Raw genomic sequence first — 21,860 nt, forward strand, 5'->3', positions numbered from 1 at the left:
CAGTGATAACTGATGCATTTTTATCTTTCAGTGTTTACTGTTTGAGCCAAGGTTTTAATATTTAGATCAATAAACACAGTTTATAATCTGAAGGTTAACTTGGTATTTTTAGCATCAGAATTTGATCACTGCTCACCACCTCCTCTACTAATACATCACCTGAGGTACCATCACCTCACACCTGGATAGTTATAAAAGTCTCTAAGCTGGTCTCTCACTTCTTCCCTAGATGTGGCTCCTGGGCTCCAAAGTTTTCCTCTAAGATGCAGGTCAGTTTTCCATTTCCCCACTAGAACCTCCCCGTGGCTTCTCATTTTCACTCAGAGCAAAGGCCATGGCCCACACTGTGGCCAAAAGCCCTTCAAGACTGGTCCCCAGCAACCTCTCTGCCTGCTTCTTGAGTCTTTGCCACGGTTCCCACCACGCTTCCTCACCAGTCATTCCCTGCCTACAGGAAGAACTCTCTCCCCTTGTGATCTTCACAGCTGCCGTTTCTTCCACCTGCAACGCATGGCGCTACTGCTCACTTGCTCCAGGGCGGGCTCAGTTGCTTCAGTCGTGTCCGACTCTTTGTGACACTGTGGACTGTAGCCTGCCAGGCTCCCATGCCCAAGGGATTCTCCAGGCAAGAATACTGGAGTGAGTTGCTGTGCCCTCCTCCAGGGGATCTTCCTGACCCAGGGATCGACCCCACATCTCTTATGTCTCCTGCATTGGCAGGCGAGTTCTTTACCACTAGCACCACCTAGGAAGCCCCCAGCTGCTCCCAAATCTCTGCTTAAATAGTCCCTTATCAAGAAGCCTTTTGTGACCACCCTCCATAAAATAGATGATGCTCTCAATATCCCTTTTTTCCCCTTATTCTTTTCATAGAATTATCATCATCTGATATTTCCTGTATTTATCTCTGGGTTTGTTAATTGCCAGGCTCCTCCCACTCCTAAACATATGTGTGTGAGGTAGAGACTTTATTTTTTTTTGTTTACTTCTTGTGACAGATTGAGTTTTCCAAGATGGCTACAAGATTGCCTGTCTTCTTAGAATGTAATATTGACAGTCTTCCATCAAGATATGTGTGTTGGGGAGGGTTATGGTTTTCCATTTGAACCTTGGCAGGCCTATGGCTCTTGACAGAAGTGATTTCCAAGGCTAATGCATAAGAGGAAGAGCTCTTCAGGTGAAAAGTATCCTGATTTCTGGTTAGAAACTTCCTTTAGTCTTCTTTATTCTAATGGCAACTCTTGATTAATTAATTTACATGTTGTATATCCCCTTGTATTTTTAGAAATTTCAGGTTAGCAGTTCCAGTTGAATTTTTAAATAAATATATAAGAGAATAGACAACTCACAAGATCTGAATAAAGGAAAGTTAAGCTTATGGTGGGGGCTTCCCAGATGACACAGTGGTAAAGTTTACCTCCCTGCCAATCCAGGAGGCACAGGAGAAATGGGTTCAATCCCTGGAAACCAACTCCAGTTTTCTTGCCTGGAAAATTCCATGGACAGAGGACCCTGGAAGGCTATCGGCCAATGGGATTGAAAAGAGTTGGCCACAACTGAGCACACACAAGCTGAATGTAAGTCTTAAATACATGGTCTTCTTGAAAGCATTTTTTAAAGTCATTTTAGTTACATGTACATATTTTTGGCAGATAGAATATTAGTTTGTCTAGACAAAGACTTTCATGAGCAAGAGGCTAAGGTCTGGTATTATCTGTTGATTGCCTTTGTCCTTGCTGTACAGGTATCCTCCATTTTTTGAAAGTTCACTTTGCTCCACTTTGCTTATACGAAAGACTTAACATTGATACCGATTTTCACTAATCTGTAAAAATCCAAAGAAGATTTACATGTTTCTGAAAAAAAGAAGGACTGATGTTGAAGCTGAAACTCCGATAGTTAGGCCACCTGATGTGAAAAGCTGACTCATTTGAAAAGACCCTGATGCTGGGAAAGATTGAGGGCAGGAGGAGAAGAGGATGACAGAGGATGAGATGGTTGGATGGCATCACCGACTCGATGGACATAGGTTTGGGTAGACTCCGGGAGTTGGTGATAGACAGGGAGGCCTGGCGTGCTGCGGTTCATGGGGTTGCAAAGAGTTGGACATGACTGAGTGACTGAACTCAACTGAGAAGCAGAAACAGTGTTTGTTTCACAGGGGGCTGGTTTAGAAGCAGTGGGAATCCTGAGCAGCAAGAGTGGCACCATCAAGCTCCTTCCCCAAGAACTACACTCAGCGTCTCAGCATCAAGCTGTTATGGTTTTGAACTGTGTGAGTGTCTGTGCTTTAACTAGACTTATTTTTTGCATCATTAGCAAGATGTGTCCTAAGATACTTGCTTCTTTGCTTTATGCCATTTTGGCTTATAAGAAATTTTTTTAGGAATAGCTCTACTTTTGGATAATAGAGAAAACCTCTGCTTCTTCCCAGTTGTAATTACTTACATAGGGAATAGAAAAGCTTTAGCCTAATTTACATTTTATACTATTACTATAGTAGAATTTTAGACAAAAGAGCAAAGCAAAGCCAAAAAAAAAAATAGAAAGAAATAATTTTCCAAGTCACCATAACTCACATGAAGTAAAATTGTTTGGAAATGGCTATTTTCTCACTAAGAAAGACCCATTACACCTGAGCTGTTTTCCTGTTCACTAACCAGTGTCAAAGCAATGGAGTGTTCTGAGATACAACCCTTAAAAATGTCACCCATGTCCAACTGTGGAAGTCACCCAGCTAGACTCAGTCACTTTACTTTAGACATGAAGGAGTCAAGCTTCTGTCTTGGGACATTTCAAAGAGGTCCTGAAGTGGCATTTCTTTCCTCATTTTTGATTGGGAGTAGTTCAGTCTTAGCAAGCCTCTACATCATGACCTACAAGCCTCTACAATCATGACCTTCTCTGTCACCCATCTGGCTGTTGAAGCATGAAACTGGGGTCTTAAAGAGATGTGAGGTAGGAGGCCAGGGTTGGCTGCAGGTCGTTTCTCTGAAAACATGCAGGAGCAACAGAAGAAAGTTCAGTTCAGTTCAGTTCAGTCGCTCAATCGTGTCTGACTCTTTGTGACCCCATGAATCGCAGCACACCAGGCCTCCCTGCCCATCACCAACTCCCGGAGTTCACTCAGAATCACGTCCATCGAGTCGGTGATGCCATCCAGCCATCTCATCCTCTGTCGTCCCCTTCTCCTCCTGCCCCCAATCCCTCCTAGCATCAGAGTCTTTTCCAATGAGTCAACTCTTCGCATGAGGTGGCCAAAGTATTGGAGTTTCAGCTTCAGCATCATTCCTTCCAAAGAAATCCCAGGGCTGATCTTCAGAATGGACTGGTTGGATCTCCTTGCAGTCCAAGGGACTCTCAAGAGTCTTTTCCAACACCACAGTTCAAAAGCATCAATTCTTCGGTGCTCAGCCTTCTTCACAGTCCAACTCTCACATCCATACGTGACTACTGGAAAAACCATAGCCTTGACTAGACGGACCTTAGTTGGCAAAGTAATGTCTCTGCTTTTGAATATGCTATCTAGGTTGGTCAGAACTTTCCTTCCAAAGAGTAAGTGTCTTTTAATTTCATGGCTGCAATCACCATCTGCAGTGATTTTGGAGCCCCCCAAAATAAAGTCTGACACTGTTTCCACTGTTTCCCCATCTATTTCCCATGAAGTGATGGGACCGGATGCCATGATCTTCGTTTTCTGAATGTTGAGCTTTAAGCCAACTTTTTCACTCTCCTCTTTCACTTTCATCAAGAGGCTTTTTAGTTCCTCTTCACTTTCTGCCATGAGGGTGGTGTCATCTGCATATCTGAGGTGACTGATATTTCTCCCGGCAATCTTGATTCCAGCTTGTGTTTCTTCCAGCCCAGCGTTTCTCTTGATGTACTCTGCATAGAAGTTAAATAAGCAGGGTGACAATATACAGCCTTGATGTACTCCTTTTCCTATTTGGAACCAGTCTGTTGTTCCATGTCCAGTTCTAACTGTTGCTTCCTGACCTGCATACGGATTTCTCAAGAGGCAGGTCAGGTGGTCTGGTATTCCCATCTCTCTCAGAATTTTCCACAGTTTATTGTGTTCCCCATAGTCAAAGGCTTTGACATAGTCAATAAAGCAGAAATAGATCTTTTTCTGGAACTCTCTTGCTTTTTCCATGATCCAGCGGATGTTGGCAATTTGATCTCTGGTTCCTCTGCCTTTTCTAAAACCAGCTTGAACATCAGGAAGTTCACGGTTCACGTATTGCTGAAGCCTGGCTTGGAGAATTTTGAGCATTACTTTAGTAGCGTGTGAGATGAGTGCAATTGTGTGGTAGTTTGATCATTCTTTGGCATTGCCTTTCTTTGGGATTAGAATGAAAACGGACCTTTTCCAGTCCTGTGGCCACTGTTGAGTTTTCCAAATTTGCTGGCATATTGTGTGCAGCACTTTCACAGCATCATCTTTCAGGTTGTGAAATAGCTCAACTGGAATGCCACCACCTCCACTAGCTTTGTTCATAGTGATGCTTTCTAAGGCCCACTTGACTTCACATTCCAGGATGTCTGGCTCTAGATGAGTGATCACACCATCGTGATTATCTGGGTCATGAAGATCTTTTTTGTACAGTTCTTCTGTGTATTCTTGCCACCTCTTCTTAATATCTTCTGCTTCTGTTAGGTCCATACCATTTCTGTCCTTTATCGAGCCCATCTTCACATGAAATGTTCCCTTGATATCTCTAATTTTCTTGAAGTGATCTCTAGTCTTTCCCATTCTGTTCTTTTCCTCTATTTCTTTGCATTGATCGCTGAAGAAGGCTTTCTTATCTCTTCTTGCTATTCTTTGGAATTCTGCATTCAGATGCTTATATCTTTCCTTTTCTCCTTTGCTTTTCGCTTCTCTTCTTTTCACAGCTATTTGTAAGGCCTCCCCAGATAGCCATTTTGCTTTTCTGCATTTCTGTTCCACAGGGATGGTCTTAATCCCTGTCTCCTGTACAATGTCACCAACCTCATTCCATAGTTCATCAGGCACTCTATCTATCAGATCTAGGCCCTTAAATCTATTTCTCACTTCCACTGTATAATCATAAGGGATTTGATTTAGGTCATACCTGAATGGTCTAGCAGTTTTCCCTATTTTCAATTTGTGTCTGAATTTGGTAATAAGGAGTTCATGATCTGAGCCACAGTCAGCTCCTGGTCTTGTTTTTGTTAACTGTATAGAGCTTCTCCATCTTTGGCTACAAAGATATAATTAATCTGATTTTGGTGTTGACCATCTGGTGATGTCCATGTGTAGAGTCTTCTCTTGTGTTGTTGGAAGAAGGTGTTTGCTATGACCAGTGCATTTTCTTGGCAAAACTCTGTTAGTCTTTGCCCTGCTTCATTCCACATTCCAAGGCCAAATTTGCCTGTTACTTCAGGTGTTTTTTGACTTCCTACTTTTGCATTCCAGTCCCCTATAATGAAAAGGACATCTTTTTTGGGTGTTAGTTCTAAAAGGTCTTGTAGGTCTTCATAGAACCATTCAATTTCAGCTTCTTCAGTGTTACTGGTTGGGGCATAGACTTGGATAACTGTGATATTGAATGGTTTGCCTTGGAGATGAACAGAGATCATTCTGTCATTTTTGAGATTGCATCCAAGTACTGCATTTCAGACTCTTTTGTTGACCATGATAGCTACTCCATTTCTTCTGAGGGATTCCTGCCCACAGTAGTAGATATAATGGTCATCTGAGTTAAATTCACCCATTCCAGTCCATTTTAGTTTGCTGATTCCTAGAATGTCGACGTTCACTCTTGCCATCTCCTGTTTGACCACTTCCAATTTGCCTTGATTCATGGACCTGACATTCCAGGTTCCTATGCAATATTGCTCTTTACAGCATCGGACCTTGCTTCTATCACCAGTCACATCCACAGCTGGGTATTGTTTTTGCTTTTGCTCCATCCCTTCATTCTTTCTGGAGTTATTTCTCCACTGATCTCCAGGAGCATATTGGGCACCTACTGACCTGGGAAGTCCATCTTTCAGTATCCTATCATTTTCCTTTTCATACTGTTCATGGGGTTCTCAAGGCAAGAATACTTAAGTGGTTTGCCATTCCCTTCTCCAGTGGACCACATTCTGTCAGACCTCTCCACCATGACCTGCCCGTCTTGGGTTGCCCTGCGGGCATGGCTTAGTTTCACTGAGTTAGACAAGGCTGTGGTCCTAGTGTAATTAGATTGACTAGTTTTCTGTGAATATGGTTTCAGTGTGTCTGTCCTCTGATGGCCTCTTGCAACACCTGCCATCTTACTTGGGTTTCTCTTACCTTGGGCGTGGGGTATCTATTCACGGCTGCTCCAGCAAAGCGCAGCCGCTGCTCCTTACCTTGGATGAGGGGTATCTCCTCACCGCCACCATTCCTGACCTTCAACGTAGGATGGCTCCTCTAGGCCCTCCTGCGCCTGCGCAGCCACCATTCCTTGGATGTGGGGTTGCTCCTCCCAGCCGCCGCCCCTGGTCTCGGGTGTGGGGTTGCTCCTCCTGGTCACCCTGGCCTCGGACCCGGGGTAGCTCCTCTCGGCCATGCTTAGTGTGCCGGCCGCAGCCACCTGCCACCTCGTTTGAAGCAACACCCTGTAACATGTAAATCAGAAGTCCCCAGCCCCTTGGGCATGGACAGCTCTGGTCCGTGGCCTGTTAGAAACTGCGGCACAGCAGGAGGTGAGTGGCAGGTGAGTGAGTGAAGCTTCATCTGTATTTACAGCTGCTCCCCATTGCTTGCGTTACTGCCTGAGTTCCGTCTCCGGTAAGAGCAGTGGTGGCATGTGATTCTCTAAGGAACTTGGACCCTAACACTAAAGTCAAGCGGGAATATCCTGAGAAAAAAGTGTGATGCAGTTGAATCTTCTCCAAACCATCCTCCCCCTACCCACCATCTGTAGAAAAATTGTCTTCTATGAAACTGGTCCCTGGTGCCAAAAAGACTGGGGACTAGTAGAGTAAATTGCCCATCTCTGTATCTCAGAGAGGAAACCTGAGCAACGAGAGGTCCCTCAGGGTAGCAGAACGATCTAATAACTAATGTCTTCAACTTTCCTACCACTTTTTAGCCCTCAGTTCCTGGGAAGAAATTTTTCCCTTCAGGCAGAAATCTACGTGTGTTCCATGCCCTTACTTTCTCTTTAATCTTGGTGATTTTCTCTCATATTCCTGGGGGCTGACAACAAGTTTACAAAACTGAATGAATGAAATTTAGTATGGGTTTAAGCAGAGCATGAGGAGTCAGGATTTAAGACCAGGCAATTGGAGACTGTGTGGCTACTGTGCAAGATTTGGGCTGAGGATCATTTATGTTCCAGTTGAGTTATCCCAGGTGCCTCTGCGTGGAGCAGAGACAAATCTACCACATGCCAACTAAAGAATGTTACTTGCCACCTGGTTCTACTAGAGTTAGCCATTAGTCACTGCAGTTGCTGACCAGCACACCCTGAAAGGAATTCATGGTGAAGATCAAGAAGGAGGCCCTCTGTCCTCTGGAAAAAACTGGCAGAACAGGCCGTCAAATAGTTAGATATTTTTTGCATCTTCTTATATCTGGGAAAGCATTAAAATTGTTAACAGAGAAATCTGCTCTTCGTGACTAGAAACTTTTTACCAAAATGTTTTCTTTTTTGAGACATTTTTAAATTAAAATAAGATAAAATTTTTTTTTCACCATGCTGTGTGGCGTGTGGGATCTTAGTTCCCCAACCGGGGATCAAACCCATGCCCCTGCATTGGCAGTGTAGTCTTAACCACTGGACTGGTAGGAAAGTCCCCTAAAATGTTTTCTAGATTGCATGTACCTCCTTTAGCAAGTTGTATATATGTGCTGACTTCCCCGTCCACCTCTTTGGAGTCATTCCTCGGAGCTCTCTGAGAGGCTGTCTCCCTGGCTATTGTCCTTAGTAAGTCCCCAGATATAACTGACCTCATACCTCTCACATTGTCTGTTTTCTTTTTTCAGTCAATACAAGCACTGCATTGTTTTTAAGTCTGGATTATTTTATTCTTTTCCTTTTAAGTTACTAAACTGTGACATAGTTTGTAACATAGCAATACCTACAGGAAGACCATTCCCCGTCCTGCCTCCCAGAGGAAACACACTTGACCTTTCTATTTTTGGTATCTTCTAGTGGCTACTAACAGATATCCGAAGAAATTTTCTGTTTTATGATTTGTTAAATATGAGACATTATCTATGGATTCTGTCCTATGATAGGTACAGACTGTTAAATTAATATTTTATTTAAAGTGGATTTTTTTTTTAAGACAGAATGATAAGGCTTGTAGTGGAAGAACGCTGCATGACTCTGTTCCTCTCCACTCTGAATTTCTGCTCCCCAGTGTCAAGCACTATCAATTCTTTTAGCTCTTATTCTGGTGTTAATCTTTGAATTTCTCAATAGCATACTTACACCACAATTTGTGATCTTTGTGTTTTAGATATCTTAAAAAAAAATGAAGAATAGTTGATTTGCAATGTTAATTTCTACTATATAGCAAAGTGGTTCAGTTATTCATATACACTTAAAAAAATATTCTTTTCCATTATAGTTTATCATGGCATACTGAATATAGTTCCCCGTGCTATACAGTTGGACCTTGTTGTTTATCCATTCAATGTATAATAGTTTGCATCTGTCAATCGCAATCTCCCGTCCATCCCTTTCGTATCTAGCTCCTGCTTGGCGACCACAGGTCTGTTTTCTCTGTCTACACATTATCTTTTTACTTCCTCCTCTAGAAGTTAGATTTCAGTTTTCTGCACATCCTGCCACCATATCTTCCCTACTACACAACCTTTGATTACTTCATACTCTCGGGAGGTTTTTATAGTTTTGGTATAAATTGGTTATAAAATCACTATTATGATTTTGTAAATATTGTTCATAGTTGGGCAACCATTTTTGATTTAATTATGTTTCCTTCTTGAACATTTTTATTGGAGTATAGTTGATTTGCAATGTTGTGTGAGTTTCAGGTGTACAGCAAAGTGAATCAGTTATACATATACATATGTTCATTCTTTTTCAGATTCTTTTCTCATTTGGGTTGTCACAGAATATTAAGTAGAGATACCTGTGCTATAAGTTAGGTCCCTGTTGGTGATCTATCTTATGTGTGTGTGTTAATCCCAAATTCCTGATTTATCCCTTCCCTTTGGTAGCCATAAGTTTGTTTTTGATGTCTGTAAGTCTGCTTCTATTTTGTAAATAAGTTCATTTGTGTCGTTTAAAAAAATTAGTTTCCACATATGAGTCATATCATATGATATTTGTCTTTCTTTGTCTGACTTCTTTTAGTATGATTACCTTTAGTTGTAGCCACGTTGCTACAAATGGCATTGTTTCATTCCTTTTTTATGGCTGGGTAGTAAGTGTTCTTGCCTGGAGAATCCCAGGGACAGGGGAGCCTGATGGGCTGCCGTCTATGGGGTCGCACAGAGTCGGACACGACTGAAGCGACTTAGCCGCAGCAGCAGTAATATTTTGACCCTACTTTGAATGGTAACTGATTGCTAGTTCTGCCGTCCTCTTTTGGTCTCACAGACCAGCCCTTGTCCAGCACAGGAGGGAGCTGTACAAGGGTGTGGATACCAGGAGAGGGGCTCATTGGGTCCACCTTGAAGACTGGCTACCATATCTTCTATCCTGGATTTCATGTTCTTTCTTTTGGTGGGCTACATTTTCTGGTGACATCCTGAAAAAGGTTGCCTGGGAAGTAATCTTTTTCAGATGTTACATCTGTGAACTTGTCTTTAATCTGTCCTCATCCCTGAATGAGGGTTTTGGTTTAGAATTCTAGGTTGAGAGCATTTTTCTTCAGAATTTTGAGGGCTTTATTCTTTACCGTGTAGTTTCCAGAGTTATTATTGGCAAGTCTGATGCCATTGTGGATGTTTATTGCTGTGTACTCCCTGTCTTTGTGTTCTTGAAACTTTTAGACTTTTCTCTTTATCCCTTGTATTTTGGAGTTTCATACTGTGTGTGGGATTTTTTTTTCTTCTTCATACATTTGTGTATTGTCCTGGATATGTGATGGGCTCTTTCAATTTGGAAACTCAAGCTCTTCAATTCTGTAAAGTTTTCATTTATTAAAAATAAAGTTTTTTATTTATTGATAATTTTCTCAGTTATCTCTTTCTGGGTTCATATTTGTTACATGGTTAATCTGTATTGATTCTTTGCTTTTCTTTGTATTATACTTTCTATTTTTTACCAATGTTTCTTTGATATGCTTTCTGAAAGATTTTCTCAACTTTATTTTTCAAGATTTTTATTGATTTTTAAAATTCTGCTTTTATATTTTTAACTTCTAAGAACTCCTTTGTTGTTTGATGAATGTTTCTCTCTCTCTCTCTCTCTTTGAACACTTTGTCCTTCCATTCTACTTTTATCATTTTGTCTAATTTTTTCCCCCCATTGGATGCTTTATGAGAATGTTTGATTTAGTGAAATTGAAATATTAGTGCTGAAGAATGATGCATGAAAGCTGATTGGAACTATATGTTCAGAGGCAGGGATTGTCAAGACTTGGGCTTTAATTTAGGGTAATTCGTTGGTGCTCTTTCATTGATAGATATCTCAACTTAGTATTTATAACTCTCTTTCCCCCATCTTGGATTGTTTTGTTTTAGGGTGGGTATGTTGGGGGACAGATAACAAACTAGGCTTCAGGATTCTAAGAGCAGAGCCGGGTAAGTGGGGTGGGAAATCTCATCACACTTTGTGCACAATTTCACCTGGTTTTCCTGCCTTAGTGGGGTGTTCCTCAGCCCTGCTGGCACCCCTGAATCTGGAGCTTGTCTGGGTTTAGGCTTTCAGTAAATTGCTAACATGGAGGGAGACAGACAGTTACCTGATTGTACCAGCTAATGGACTTCCCAGGTGGCGCTAGTGGTAAAGACCACACCTGTCAATACAGGTGACACAAGAAATGTGGGTTTGATCCCTGGGTTGGGAAGCTCCCCTGGAGGAGGGCATGGCAACCCACTCCAGTGTTCTTGCCTAGAGAATCCCATGGACAGAAGAGCCTGGTGGGCTACGGTCCACAGGGTTGCAAAGAGTTGGACATAACTGCAGTGACTTAGCATGCACCCAGATGCACACCAGCTAATGGAGGGGACTTAGGATGAGGGTTTAACTGCTTCATAGAAAGACTTTCAAACAGTGATGCTCTGGTTGAGGCTCACCTTCCCTCCAGCCTTCACAAGCACTTCATGTCTCCTGTTTGGAGAACATGTACCTTGACATTACTGCACATTGAGGGGCATTTATTAGAACATTGGTTTTCAGAGTGTGGTCTCGGGGTCTTCTGAAGGTCAAAAGAATTTATAATGATACTAAGATAAAATTTGCCCTTTTCTCTCATATACTCCTTTGAGCATATGGGAGAATTTTCCAGAGGTGAGATGATGTGTGATACCACAACAGATTAAACGCAGAAGCAGGTAAGAGAATCTGGCTATCTTCTGCTAAGCCAAACATTATAGAGATGTGTAAAAATGTACAACAGAGCTGATTTTCTCACTGTTTTTTTTTTTTTAATAAACGATTATCTTTCATAAAGTGTGTTATTCGTGTTACCATGTACTGGATTTATTAATATTGTTAAGTCAGTTAGTAAATAAATACAGAAAGTATCAGTTTTGGGTAAATATATATGTGTGTGTGTGTGTATGTGTGTGTGTGTGCATGCTCGGTCACATTCAATTCTTTGTGACCCCAAGGACTGTAACTTGCCAGGTTCCTCTGTCCATGGAATTTTCCAGGCAAGAATACTGGAGTGGGTTGCCACTTCCTCCTCCAGGGGATCTTCCCGACCCAGGAATCGAACTCGTATACCTTGGGTTTCCTGCACTGGTAGGCAGATTCTTTACCACTGAATTACCAGGAAGCCCAAGTAGGTATGTATGTACACACACACACACACACACACACACACACTCATGTAAAGGCTTCCCTGGTGGCTCAGATGGTAAAGAATCTGCCTGCAAGGCAGGAGAGCAAGGCAGGAGAGCCGAGTTCAATCCCTGGATCAGGCAGATCCTCTGGAGAAGGGAATGGCACCCCACTCCAGTATTCTTGCTTGGAAAATCCCATGTACAGAGGAGCCTGGTGGGCTACAGCCCATGAAGTCGCAAAGAGATGGACATGACTGAGCAACTAACATTTTCACTCATATGTGTAAATATATATTGGCCTATAAACTTACCAAAAGCTGTTACTTTTAGTATATGATCAATGTGAACAAAAGTTCTTAGAGGTCTTCAATACTTTTTAATAGTATGAGGGGGTCTTGAGATCAAAATGTCTGAAGTCGCTGAATTAGAATAGTACTCTTGGATTCTTCTTTGGCCTCACTCCTCTCTAGGTGACAAGAGCGACTTAATTGAAGAGTTTGGGAGAAGAACTGGGGAGGTAGGGCTCAGCCCTTTCCTCTCACTTTTACTTTACACGAGCCTCAGTTCTTACACGTAAGATTTGCCTGTGTGTAATAGAGCATGTGTTCTCATCACCCTCTGATGGTGGTCACCTTAGGGCCTGTGGCACTGTCCTTTGATGAGACTTGAATTGGCTCGTCATGGCTTGTGATTCTGATTGGATAAGTCTGTCTAATCCAGGAGTGGAATCAGAACATTTGTCTAATTCAGGCATAATAAGCCATGTTTTCTAAGAAGTGCTTTATTTGTAATAAACATTTAACTTTTAAAAAAGTTTTAATTTTTGTGATGATTTTAGACGTACAGGCAAGTTGCAGAAATAGTACAGAGTGTTCTTAGATTCTTTTTGCCCAGTTTCCCCTGAAGTCAATGTTTTATGTAACCACAGGACAGAGTTAGAAAGCCGAGATAGAACATAATATACTACAATGAACTAACCCACAGATCTTTTGAATTTCATCAGTTTTCCCGTAAATCTTTTTTTCTGGTCCAGGATCCAATCCTGGGTTTCACATTAAATGTGACATTTTGATCTCTTGCTGCCCTGGTCCTGCATCTGTGTCTTATGCAATGGTACAATAGTGTGTTCTCAGTCGTGTTAACTCTTTGCGACCCCATGGACTGTAGCCTGCCAGGCTCCTCTGTCCATGGGATTCTCCAGGCAGGAATACGGGAGTGGGTTGTCCTTCCCTCCTCCAGGGGATCGTCCCAACCCAGGGACTGAACCCATCTCTCTTGCATCTCCTGCACTGGCAGATGGATTCTTTACCACTAGCGCCACCTGGGAAGTCCACATTTGTGTCTTAACCAGTTGTATATTCAACTGAGAAAAAGAGAGGTGTTGTTTGTCAGCCTTGTCTCTCAGCACTTCCAAATGCTGAATCTTTCTAGAATTCTGTGGTATGAAGGGATTAGTTCTTATCTTCCTCCCCCTACTCCCCGCTGTGGTACTTTCTGCCTTCTCCCTTTGACTATTCAGTTGCCTCAAGTCCACATCTTTTCCAGCTTCCACAACTGTGTTGCTACTTTTCTTCTGCTCCTTTCTGCCCTCCTGTTTCCTGCGGTTTGCCTTTCGGGTGACCTGTACTCTCTCCCACAGTCTAGAGTCGGTTGCTAAGCCCCACTCGTACTCTGAGAACTTGGGAGTGAATATATTTTTATTCCCTTAATGTTATTATGGGGGCTTCCCAGGAGGCACAGTGGTAAACAATCTGCTTGTCAGTGCAGGAGATGTGGGTTCGATTCCTGGGTTGGGAAGATCCCTTGGAGTGAGAAATGGCCACCCACTCCAGTAATCTTACCTGCAGAATCCCATGGACAGAGGAGCCTGGTCGGAATCAGCTACACCTGAATGGCTGAGCACACACACAATGTTATAATTAGTTGGATTTTAGTAAGAATCAGCAATAAATAAAAGGTTTAATCTTCTTGTTTGATTAGAAATCTGACCCTGATAGGTAAGCCCCAATTTGTACATTATTTTTCTTTTCAGTTGAAAACCTCATTGAAATACCTTTAATGACTTATATACTTAAAGCTTTATAGTCACTTTTAAGGCAGACAAAACTATGGAAAAATTAGGGAAAAATTGGGTAACTTTAAAACTAATTTTAGATTTATTTATTTATTGTAAACAAACACTTGTAGTCCATGATTACAATGCTTTTTGTAGTTTACCTTGAATTTCTTAGCTTGGAATCAAAAGCCGTGCCCAGACATGGGTTTTTATCCTTTAGGCTTGGCTGGCATCATGGTGCCTCCGGCTACTCACTGATCAGAAATCACTGTAGCCTCTCCTAGTCTCCTCCTCTTTCAGTTTCTAAAAAGGAAGAACTGCTGGAAGGAGCAAACACTATCTTATCTCTGGTTCCCAGCTCTCAACATTCTGCTATCATTTTCTCACACTCAGCTGAAAGGGAAGAGTGAGATTATGGCTGTGTTATACTTTTCAGTAAAGTATTTTGCTATTCTTAATTACTTTTTATTTAATTTGAAAGAAATCAGGTTTGTTTCAGTTTATAGCAATTGTAAGGAGAGTAAAATATTACCTTCCTATCTTTTGTATTAAAAATTTACCTTGATATAGCCATTCCTTGCCTTTATACTTTTGCTTATTATTTTATCTACTGTTTTTTTTATTATTGAGGCATAGTTTATTTATAGAATTGTATAAATTTTAGGTATACAAGTTAGTGATTCATAATTTTTAAAGTTTATATTCTATTTGTAATATTATAAAATATTAGCTATATTCCCTATGCTGTACAATATATCCTTGTATCTTATTTATTTTATACATAGTACTTTGTACCTCTTAATCCCTTATCCCAATCCTGCCAGCCCCTCCTTTTTTTTTTTTTTTTTTTTTACCACTGGAGAGTCTGTTTCGTTCTTGCTGTATTTACTAGTTTGTTGTATTTTTAGATTCCACATATTAGTGATACAGATAGTATTTGTCTTTCTCTGACTTATTTCAATGAGCATAATACCTTCCAAGTTCAACCATGTTGCTGTAAATGGTAAAATTTCATTCTTTTTAATGGCTGAGTAATATTCCATTGTATGTATATATGAAAATATATATCATATTTTCTTTATCCATTCATCTGTTAATGGACACTTAGTTGGCTATTGTCAGTAATGCTGCTGTGAACATTGGGGTACATGTATTTTTATATTAAAAAACAGTGTGCTACATTATTTATTATATATTCAAAAATTGCATCCATTACTTCCTCTTGGGATGGAATGAGGATGGAGAAGGGAATGTAGGGGACAGTTTCCTTGACTGTGATGCTTTATTTATTAAAAGATTAAGGTCTGGAGCACATAGGACAAAATATTTAATGTTTATTTTGGGTGGTGGAGATGGGTATTTATAATGCTGTTTTTATTCTTTGGCATTAAAATTGTTTTTGCAAATTCATAACCCTTTTTTAAAGTTGCATATAGCTTGATTTTACTAGGAATCATAGTGACTAACTACATGATCTTCTCTCATTGGGGAATGAATCACTTTCCATAAGTGAAAGGATTCTAGCCCATTGAAACTTAATTTTTAGGCATGTAAACATTATTTTCCAGGTCACATCTACCTTGGTAAAACTTGGGATGGTAGAAACAATTACAAAGCAGTATTTCTATATATTTGTTCTCACTTGGTCTTCAGAAATTTCAGCCTTCTCAAATTTGGTGAAATGGTCTGGGTGTGGTAAGTTGTTTTAGCCGTGTCTAATTCTTGGCGACCCCGTGGACTGTAGCCCATCAGGCTCCTCTGTCCATGAGATTCTCCTGGCAAGACTGCTGGAGTGGGGTGCCATTTTCCTCCTCCAGAGGTCTCTGAGAATTATCTATAAAATCGAAGCATAATAACAATATTAGAATATATGCAAATCAGGGCTCAAATATAAATATTGCTCAAATCCAGAAGCAGGAAATGCAATACTAAAGTACCTCTTTTAGCATGTCAGAAAGTTATGAATGAAGTTGAATTAATACATTATAAGAAAAAACATGTCAGTCAGAAAAGAAAGTAGAGATCAGTAATAGTCTGTAAAGTTATGGAAGCTGACTTGCCCTAACATCCCAGCTGTGCCCAAGAGAAGTTCTCCTGGCCTGTGGACTTCATCTCTCTGGGGACAAGAACAGCTTTTTTGAAGTGACACAGCTAACAGGTCCCCACATAGAACAATCAATCCCATTAAACATCAGGACTTAAAGACAAGAGGTGCTGATTTAATTCTATGATCACTAAGTTAACAGGGTACAACTTGAGGTCCCTTTGGCAGTTAAGTTTCTTGCTTTAAAGACATTGGTTGCGTTTAGATTTATATACTAGTCATTTGTATGCAGGGTTAATTTGAGTGTATCCATTGAAGAATGATCTGCTTACTCTCTGATTATGAAAAAGATCAATTAGTTGAGCTTGCAAATTTGAGAGAAAGGATTCTGGAGAAGTATGAATTCACTGAAGTACCAATATGAAGATTCTTGGTAGCAGACTCTCATCTTGGCCCCGCCCTACCAAGACAGATAGCCCACAAAAAAAGTAATGCAGTTACATTAGGACATTTAGAATACAGTAAAAAATCAGTCACAATTTCACTAATGTTACAGTTTTGATGTCATTTTTACTTTTGAGGTGTTTACATGTAATTTGTGTGTGTGTGTGTTGTGTGTATATATATTTATATATATATATATACACACAATGTTGTATATATGTTATATATATATATAACTGAGGTCCTGAATTTTTTAAAATCAAAATGGTAACTTTTATTTTTTATTGAAGTATAGTTGAAATATAGTTGATTTACAATGTTGTGTTATTTTCTGCTCTATAGTAAAGTGATTCAGTTATACATATAAATACATTCTTTTAAAATATTCTTTTCCATTATGATTTATCATAGGATATTTATTAATGATATAGTTCTCTGTGCTATACAGTAGGACCTTGTTGTTTATCCATTCCATGTAGAGTAGCTTAAATCTGCTAACCTAAGCTTGTATGCCATCTCTGCCCAACCCCTTCCCCACTGGCAACCACAAATCTGTTCTCTATATCCATGACTCTTTCTGTTTCATAGACGGGTCCATGTCTGTCACATTTTAGATTCCACATATAAGTGATATCGTATAGTGTTTGTCTTTCTCTTTCTGACTTATTTACTTAGCATGATAATCTCTGGTTGCGTCCATGTTGCTGCAAATGTCATAATTTTGTTCTTTTTTATGGTTGAGTAGTATTCCATTGTAATGGCAACTCACTCCAGTGTTCTTGCCTGGAGAATCCCAGGGATGGGGGAGCCTGGTGGGCTGCCCTCTATGGGGTTGCACAGATTTGGACACGGCTGAAGCGACTTAGCAGCAGCAGCAGCAGTATTCCATTGCAAATATGTATGCATCTTCTTTATCAGTTTGTCTATCAGTGGACATCTAGGTTGTTTACATGTCTTGGTTATTGTTAGTGCTGATATGAACATAGGGGTTGCATGTATCTTTTTAGATTAGAGTTTTGTCTGTATATATGCCCAGGAGTAGGATAGCTGGATCATATGGTAATTCTCTTTTTTAGTTTTCTGAGAAACTTCCATACTGTTTTCCATGTTGGTTGCACCCATTTATATTTCTACCAACAGTATAAGAGGGTTCCCTTTTCTCCACATCCTTTCCAGCCTTTGTTGCTTGTAGAGTTTTTACTGATGGCTATTCTGACCCGTGTGAGGTGATATTTCATTGTAGTTTTTATTTGCATTTCTCTAATAATTAATGATGTTGAGCATCTTTTTTATGCGCCTATTGGCGATTTGTATTTCTTCTTTAGATAAATGTCTATTTAGGTCCTCTGCCCATCTTTTGATCGGGTTGTTTGTTTTTTTGTTGTTGAGTTGTATGAGCTGTTTGTATATTTTGGAAATTAAGCCCTTGTTTGTTGCATTGTTGGCAAATATTTTCTCACATTTTGTAGGTTGTCTTTCTATTTATCGTTTCTTTTCCTAAAAAGCCTGTAACTTTGATTAGGTCCCATTTGTTTATTTTTGTCTTTGTTTCTAATTCCTTGGGAGTCTGACCTAAGAAAACATTGGTACAATTTATGTCAGAGAATGTTTTGCCTATGATCTCTTCTATAGGTCCTAACTTTTTAATGAAATGTTCCTTTTTTTTGTGTACAGTCATTTCATAAATTTTTATTGAATTGATATTATATTCTAGGTATTGCTTAGGTGCTGAGTGGATAAAAGCTTTTGCTTTCAAGGAATGTATCTTCTAAAATGAGGGAGAGAAAATAAATAAAGGAAACATTAAACAAGTGGCATGTCTGATGGCAATCAGTGACCTGAAGAGTAAGTAAAGCAGTGGAAGGAAGGAGAGAGTGATGGATGTGGTCCACGAAAGGGTATCAGGGAAGACTTCTCAGAGGAACTGTGCTGAATAAAGGTCTGACTCAACTCTCAAGAGAATACATTATTAAGTGAAAAGAGGGAAGATCTAGAATGAGTTAGATTTGGGGTTACTGATGTGTATTACTAAAGACCAGTTTATTTCTTCAGACTTAGTGGGTTAGATATATTATGGCTATTAAATATTTATCAGCTCTGGCATTTTAGAATATTGGACATATATATTATCTCAAAACGCAGGCATGTGTATTTGTATGTACACTCATTGGACTAGAATGGAAAGAGTAATGTGTAAGTATGAATGCTTCCATGTAAGAAAGATTCATTGGACCCTCCTGAAAGATTCCAGATTTTTCAAGAATCTTACTCTCTCTGTATATTAAATACTCAGGTAAAGGAACCAATTTTCATGCCCTGAATTACTAGATATAATCACACTCCTCCTAAGACTTTCCTATTCATTATAGAATCTTCACTTTGTATTCCCCAAATTAGAGTCTAGGTTCATGTCCTTGATAAAGTTTTCACAGTTAGTTGACAGCCATCTGAATCAAATTTATTATGAGGTGATTTTTGACTGTCCTATTTCCAGCTAATCTCTCGTTCACCTAATCAACGCTTATCAAGCAGCCAGAGATGGAAGACATAATCTGTATCCTGACAGAGCTCTAGCAGCGGAAACAATCAGCATGGCAGGACAGGTGCTGTGATGGAAGCAGCGCAAGGCGTGGCGAACAGGAGGCCTGGGTAGGCGGCCTGCGAGGCCTCTAGAGCCCTCATTTGAAAAGGAGACACGATATCAAGGGCACATGCCATAATTTAGTTAGCAGTTCCCTTATTTTTGTGCCTGACAATTGCTTCTAATTTTTCATTGATATAGGTTAGAAGCAATTTCACTTCTAGATATGTGCACCAAAGAATTGAAAGCAGGTACTCAGACAGATACTTGTACACCAGCATTCACAGTAGCGTTGTTTGCAATAACCAAAAGGTGGAAACAAAAAAAATGCCCAAGAATGAATAAATGGATTAACAAAATGTGACATATATATGATATATATTATATGCATTCTGACGCTGGATACAGTGTGAACAAACCTGAAATATTATGCTAAATAAAGTAAGCTAGACACAAAAGGACAAATATGATTCCACTTATGTAAAGTACATAGATTAGTCATATTTGGAGACAGAAAATAGAATAGTGGTTACCAGGAGCTAACCACTCTTGAGGAGAAGGGAATGGGGAGTTATTGTTTAATGAGTACAGAGCTTATGTTGAGAATGATGAAAAAGTCCGGGATACGAATAGTGGTAATGGTTGCACGACAGTGAGAATTTTCTTAATGCCACTGACTGTGCAACTAAAATTAGTTAAAGTATATGTATATTTTTTATCACAGCTTTAAAAAAAATAAGCTGAGATGGTATCCCAGTGCGTATAGGAAATACATATATCCTAAAGATGCTTACTCCTTGGAAGAAAAGTTATGACCAACCTAGATAGCATATTCAAAAGCAGAGACATTACTTTGCCAACAAAGGTCTGTCTAGTCAAGGCTATGGTTTTTCCTGTGGTCATGTATGGATGTGAGAGTTGGACTGTGAAGAAGGCTGAGCACCAAAGAATTGATGCTTTTGAACTGTGGTGTTGGAGAAGACTCTTGAGAGTCCCTTGGACTGCAAGGAGATCCAGCCAGTCCATTCTGAAAGGAGATCAGCCCTGGGATTTCTTTGGAAGGAATGATGCTAAAGCTGAAGCTCCAGTACTTTGGCCACCTCATGCGAAGAGTTCACTCATTGGAAAAGACTGATGCTGGGAGGGATTGGGGGCAGGAGGAGAAGGAGACGACAGAGGATGAGATGGCTGGATGGCATCACTGACTCGATGGACGTGAATCTGAGTGAACTCTGGGAGTTGGTGATGGACAGGGAGGCCTGGCGTACTGCGATTCATGGGGTCGCAAAGAGTTGGACATGACTGAGTGACTGAACTGAACTGAATATGTAATACAAATTTCCCAGAATTTGGATTATTTCTTTATTTTAGACCTTAGAAGAAATCTTCCTGGATCAGAGTTTATGGCATTTAATAAGGGTCACCAAATTGTTTTGTGAAAACAGCTGTGCAGGTTTACAGCTCTCAGGTGCACATATCAGTGCTAATGTCATTATTCACGTGCCAGCCTACATCCCTGACAAAAGGGAAGAAAATTATTTTGAAAATTCACCAGTGAAGGACTAAGCCTTGAGTTAGGACCCAGATTAAATTATGAATTAAAAAAACGATGATTTGTTTTAATATGCACTTCTTTATTAGTGAGGTGTGGTGTTGGAGAAGACTCTTGAGAGTCCCTTGGACTGCAAAGAGATCCAACCAGTCCATCCTAAAGGAGATTAGTCCTGGGTGTTCATTGGAAGGACTGATGCTGAAGCTGAAACTCCAATATTTTGGCCACCTGATGTGAAGAGCTGACTCATTTGAAAAGACCCTGGATGCTGGGAAAGATTGAGGGCAGGAGGAGAAGGGGACAACAGAAGATGAGATGGTTGGATGGCATCACTGACTCGATGGACATGAGTTTGGGTGAACTCCAGGAGTTGGTGATGGACAGGGAGGCCTGGCGTGCTGTGATTCATGGGGTCGCAAAGAGTCGGACATGACTGAGCGACTGAACTGAACTCTCTTGGTATTTTTTTTTTAAACTGATGTATTTCCTATTGTGTGGGCTCTCTGGTTTCTTAGAGTATTTTAAAATTCATTTCTCACTTTAAGACAGCTTAGGAAAATACACACAAAAAACAGGGTGTTTTAAAAGTCAGAAAATTGAAGCAGAGGGAAACTAATGGTAGGAAAATAAAATGAAGACAAGGTAAGTTATTAAATATGGAGTTTACCGAGGGATCTGACTAGAGGAAGGCAACACATTTGTCACTGAGTTTTCTGGAAGCTAATGGAAAGAAAGAGAAACAAGAATCATAGCTTGATGAGTTCAGCCAACATTTGGTTGGTTAACATCACATTAATTCCTGGTATAGATTCTGAAACAGATTCTTCCTGTGGGTTCATATACTAGACTGCATAGAAAAATCATAGGAGCCATATTTTCCAACCCACCTGATTTTGCAAAACCTCTTCACTGCCACTCAACAGGTGGAGTCTCTTTCCCCCTCTCCCTCAGCCTGGGCTGGCTTGGAACTGCTGGCCTGGATTAATAGAACCTGGCAGAAGTAAGGCTTCATGACTTCCAAGGCAAAGCAGTAAAGGGAAACCCAGTTCCCACCTGGCTCTCTTTCTTGGAACAGATGCCTGGGAAGCCTGGAGCCCACATATGAAAAGTCTGGGCACCTTGAAGTTGCCATAATATAAAGACCATGTGATGGAGATAAAGAGATGCATCCAATCAGATGGAGCTGAGTGGGAGATGAGCCATCCCTGCTGAGCACTGCTGAGGTTGCAGATTCATGAGCCAAAATGTTTTGTTTTTTCTTTT

The 21,860-nt window shown here is 40.4% G+C and overlaps 1 pseudogene; it reads left to right on the top strand.

Annotated features, from left to right (window-relative positions):
• Positions 1-21,860, top strand: part of LOC120871634 — a 117,094-nt pseudogene that overhangs the window by 94,335 nt on the left and 899 nt on the right.

This window comes from Oryx dammah, unplaced genomic scaffold (genome assembly GCF_014754425.2).
Source record: "Oryx dammah isolate SB20612 unplaced genomic scaffold, SCBI_Odam_1.1 HiC_scaffold_12, whole genome shotgun sequence".
NCBI classification, from domain to species: Eukaryota; Metazoa; Chordata; class Mammalia; order Artiodactyla; family Bovidae; genus Oryx; species Oryx dammah.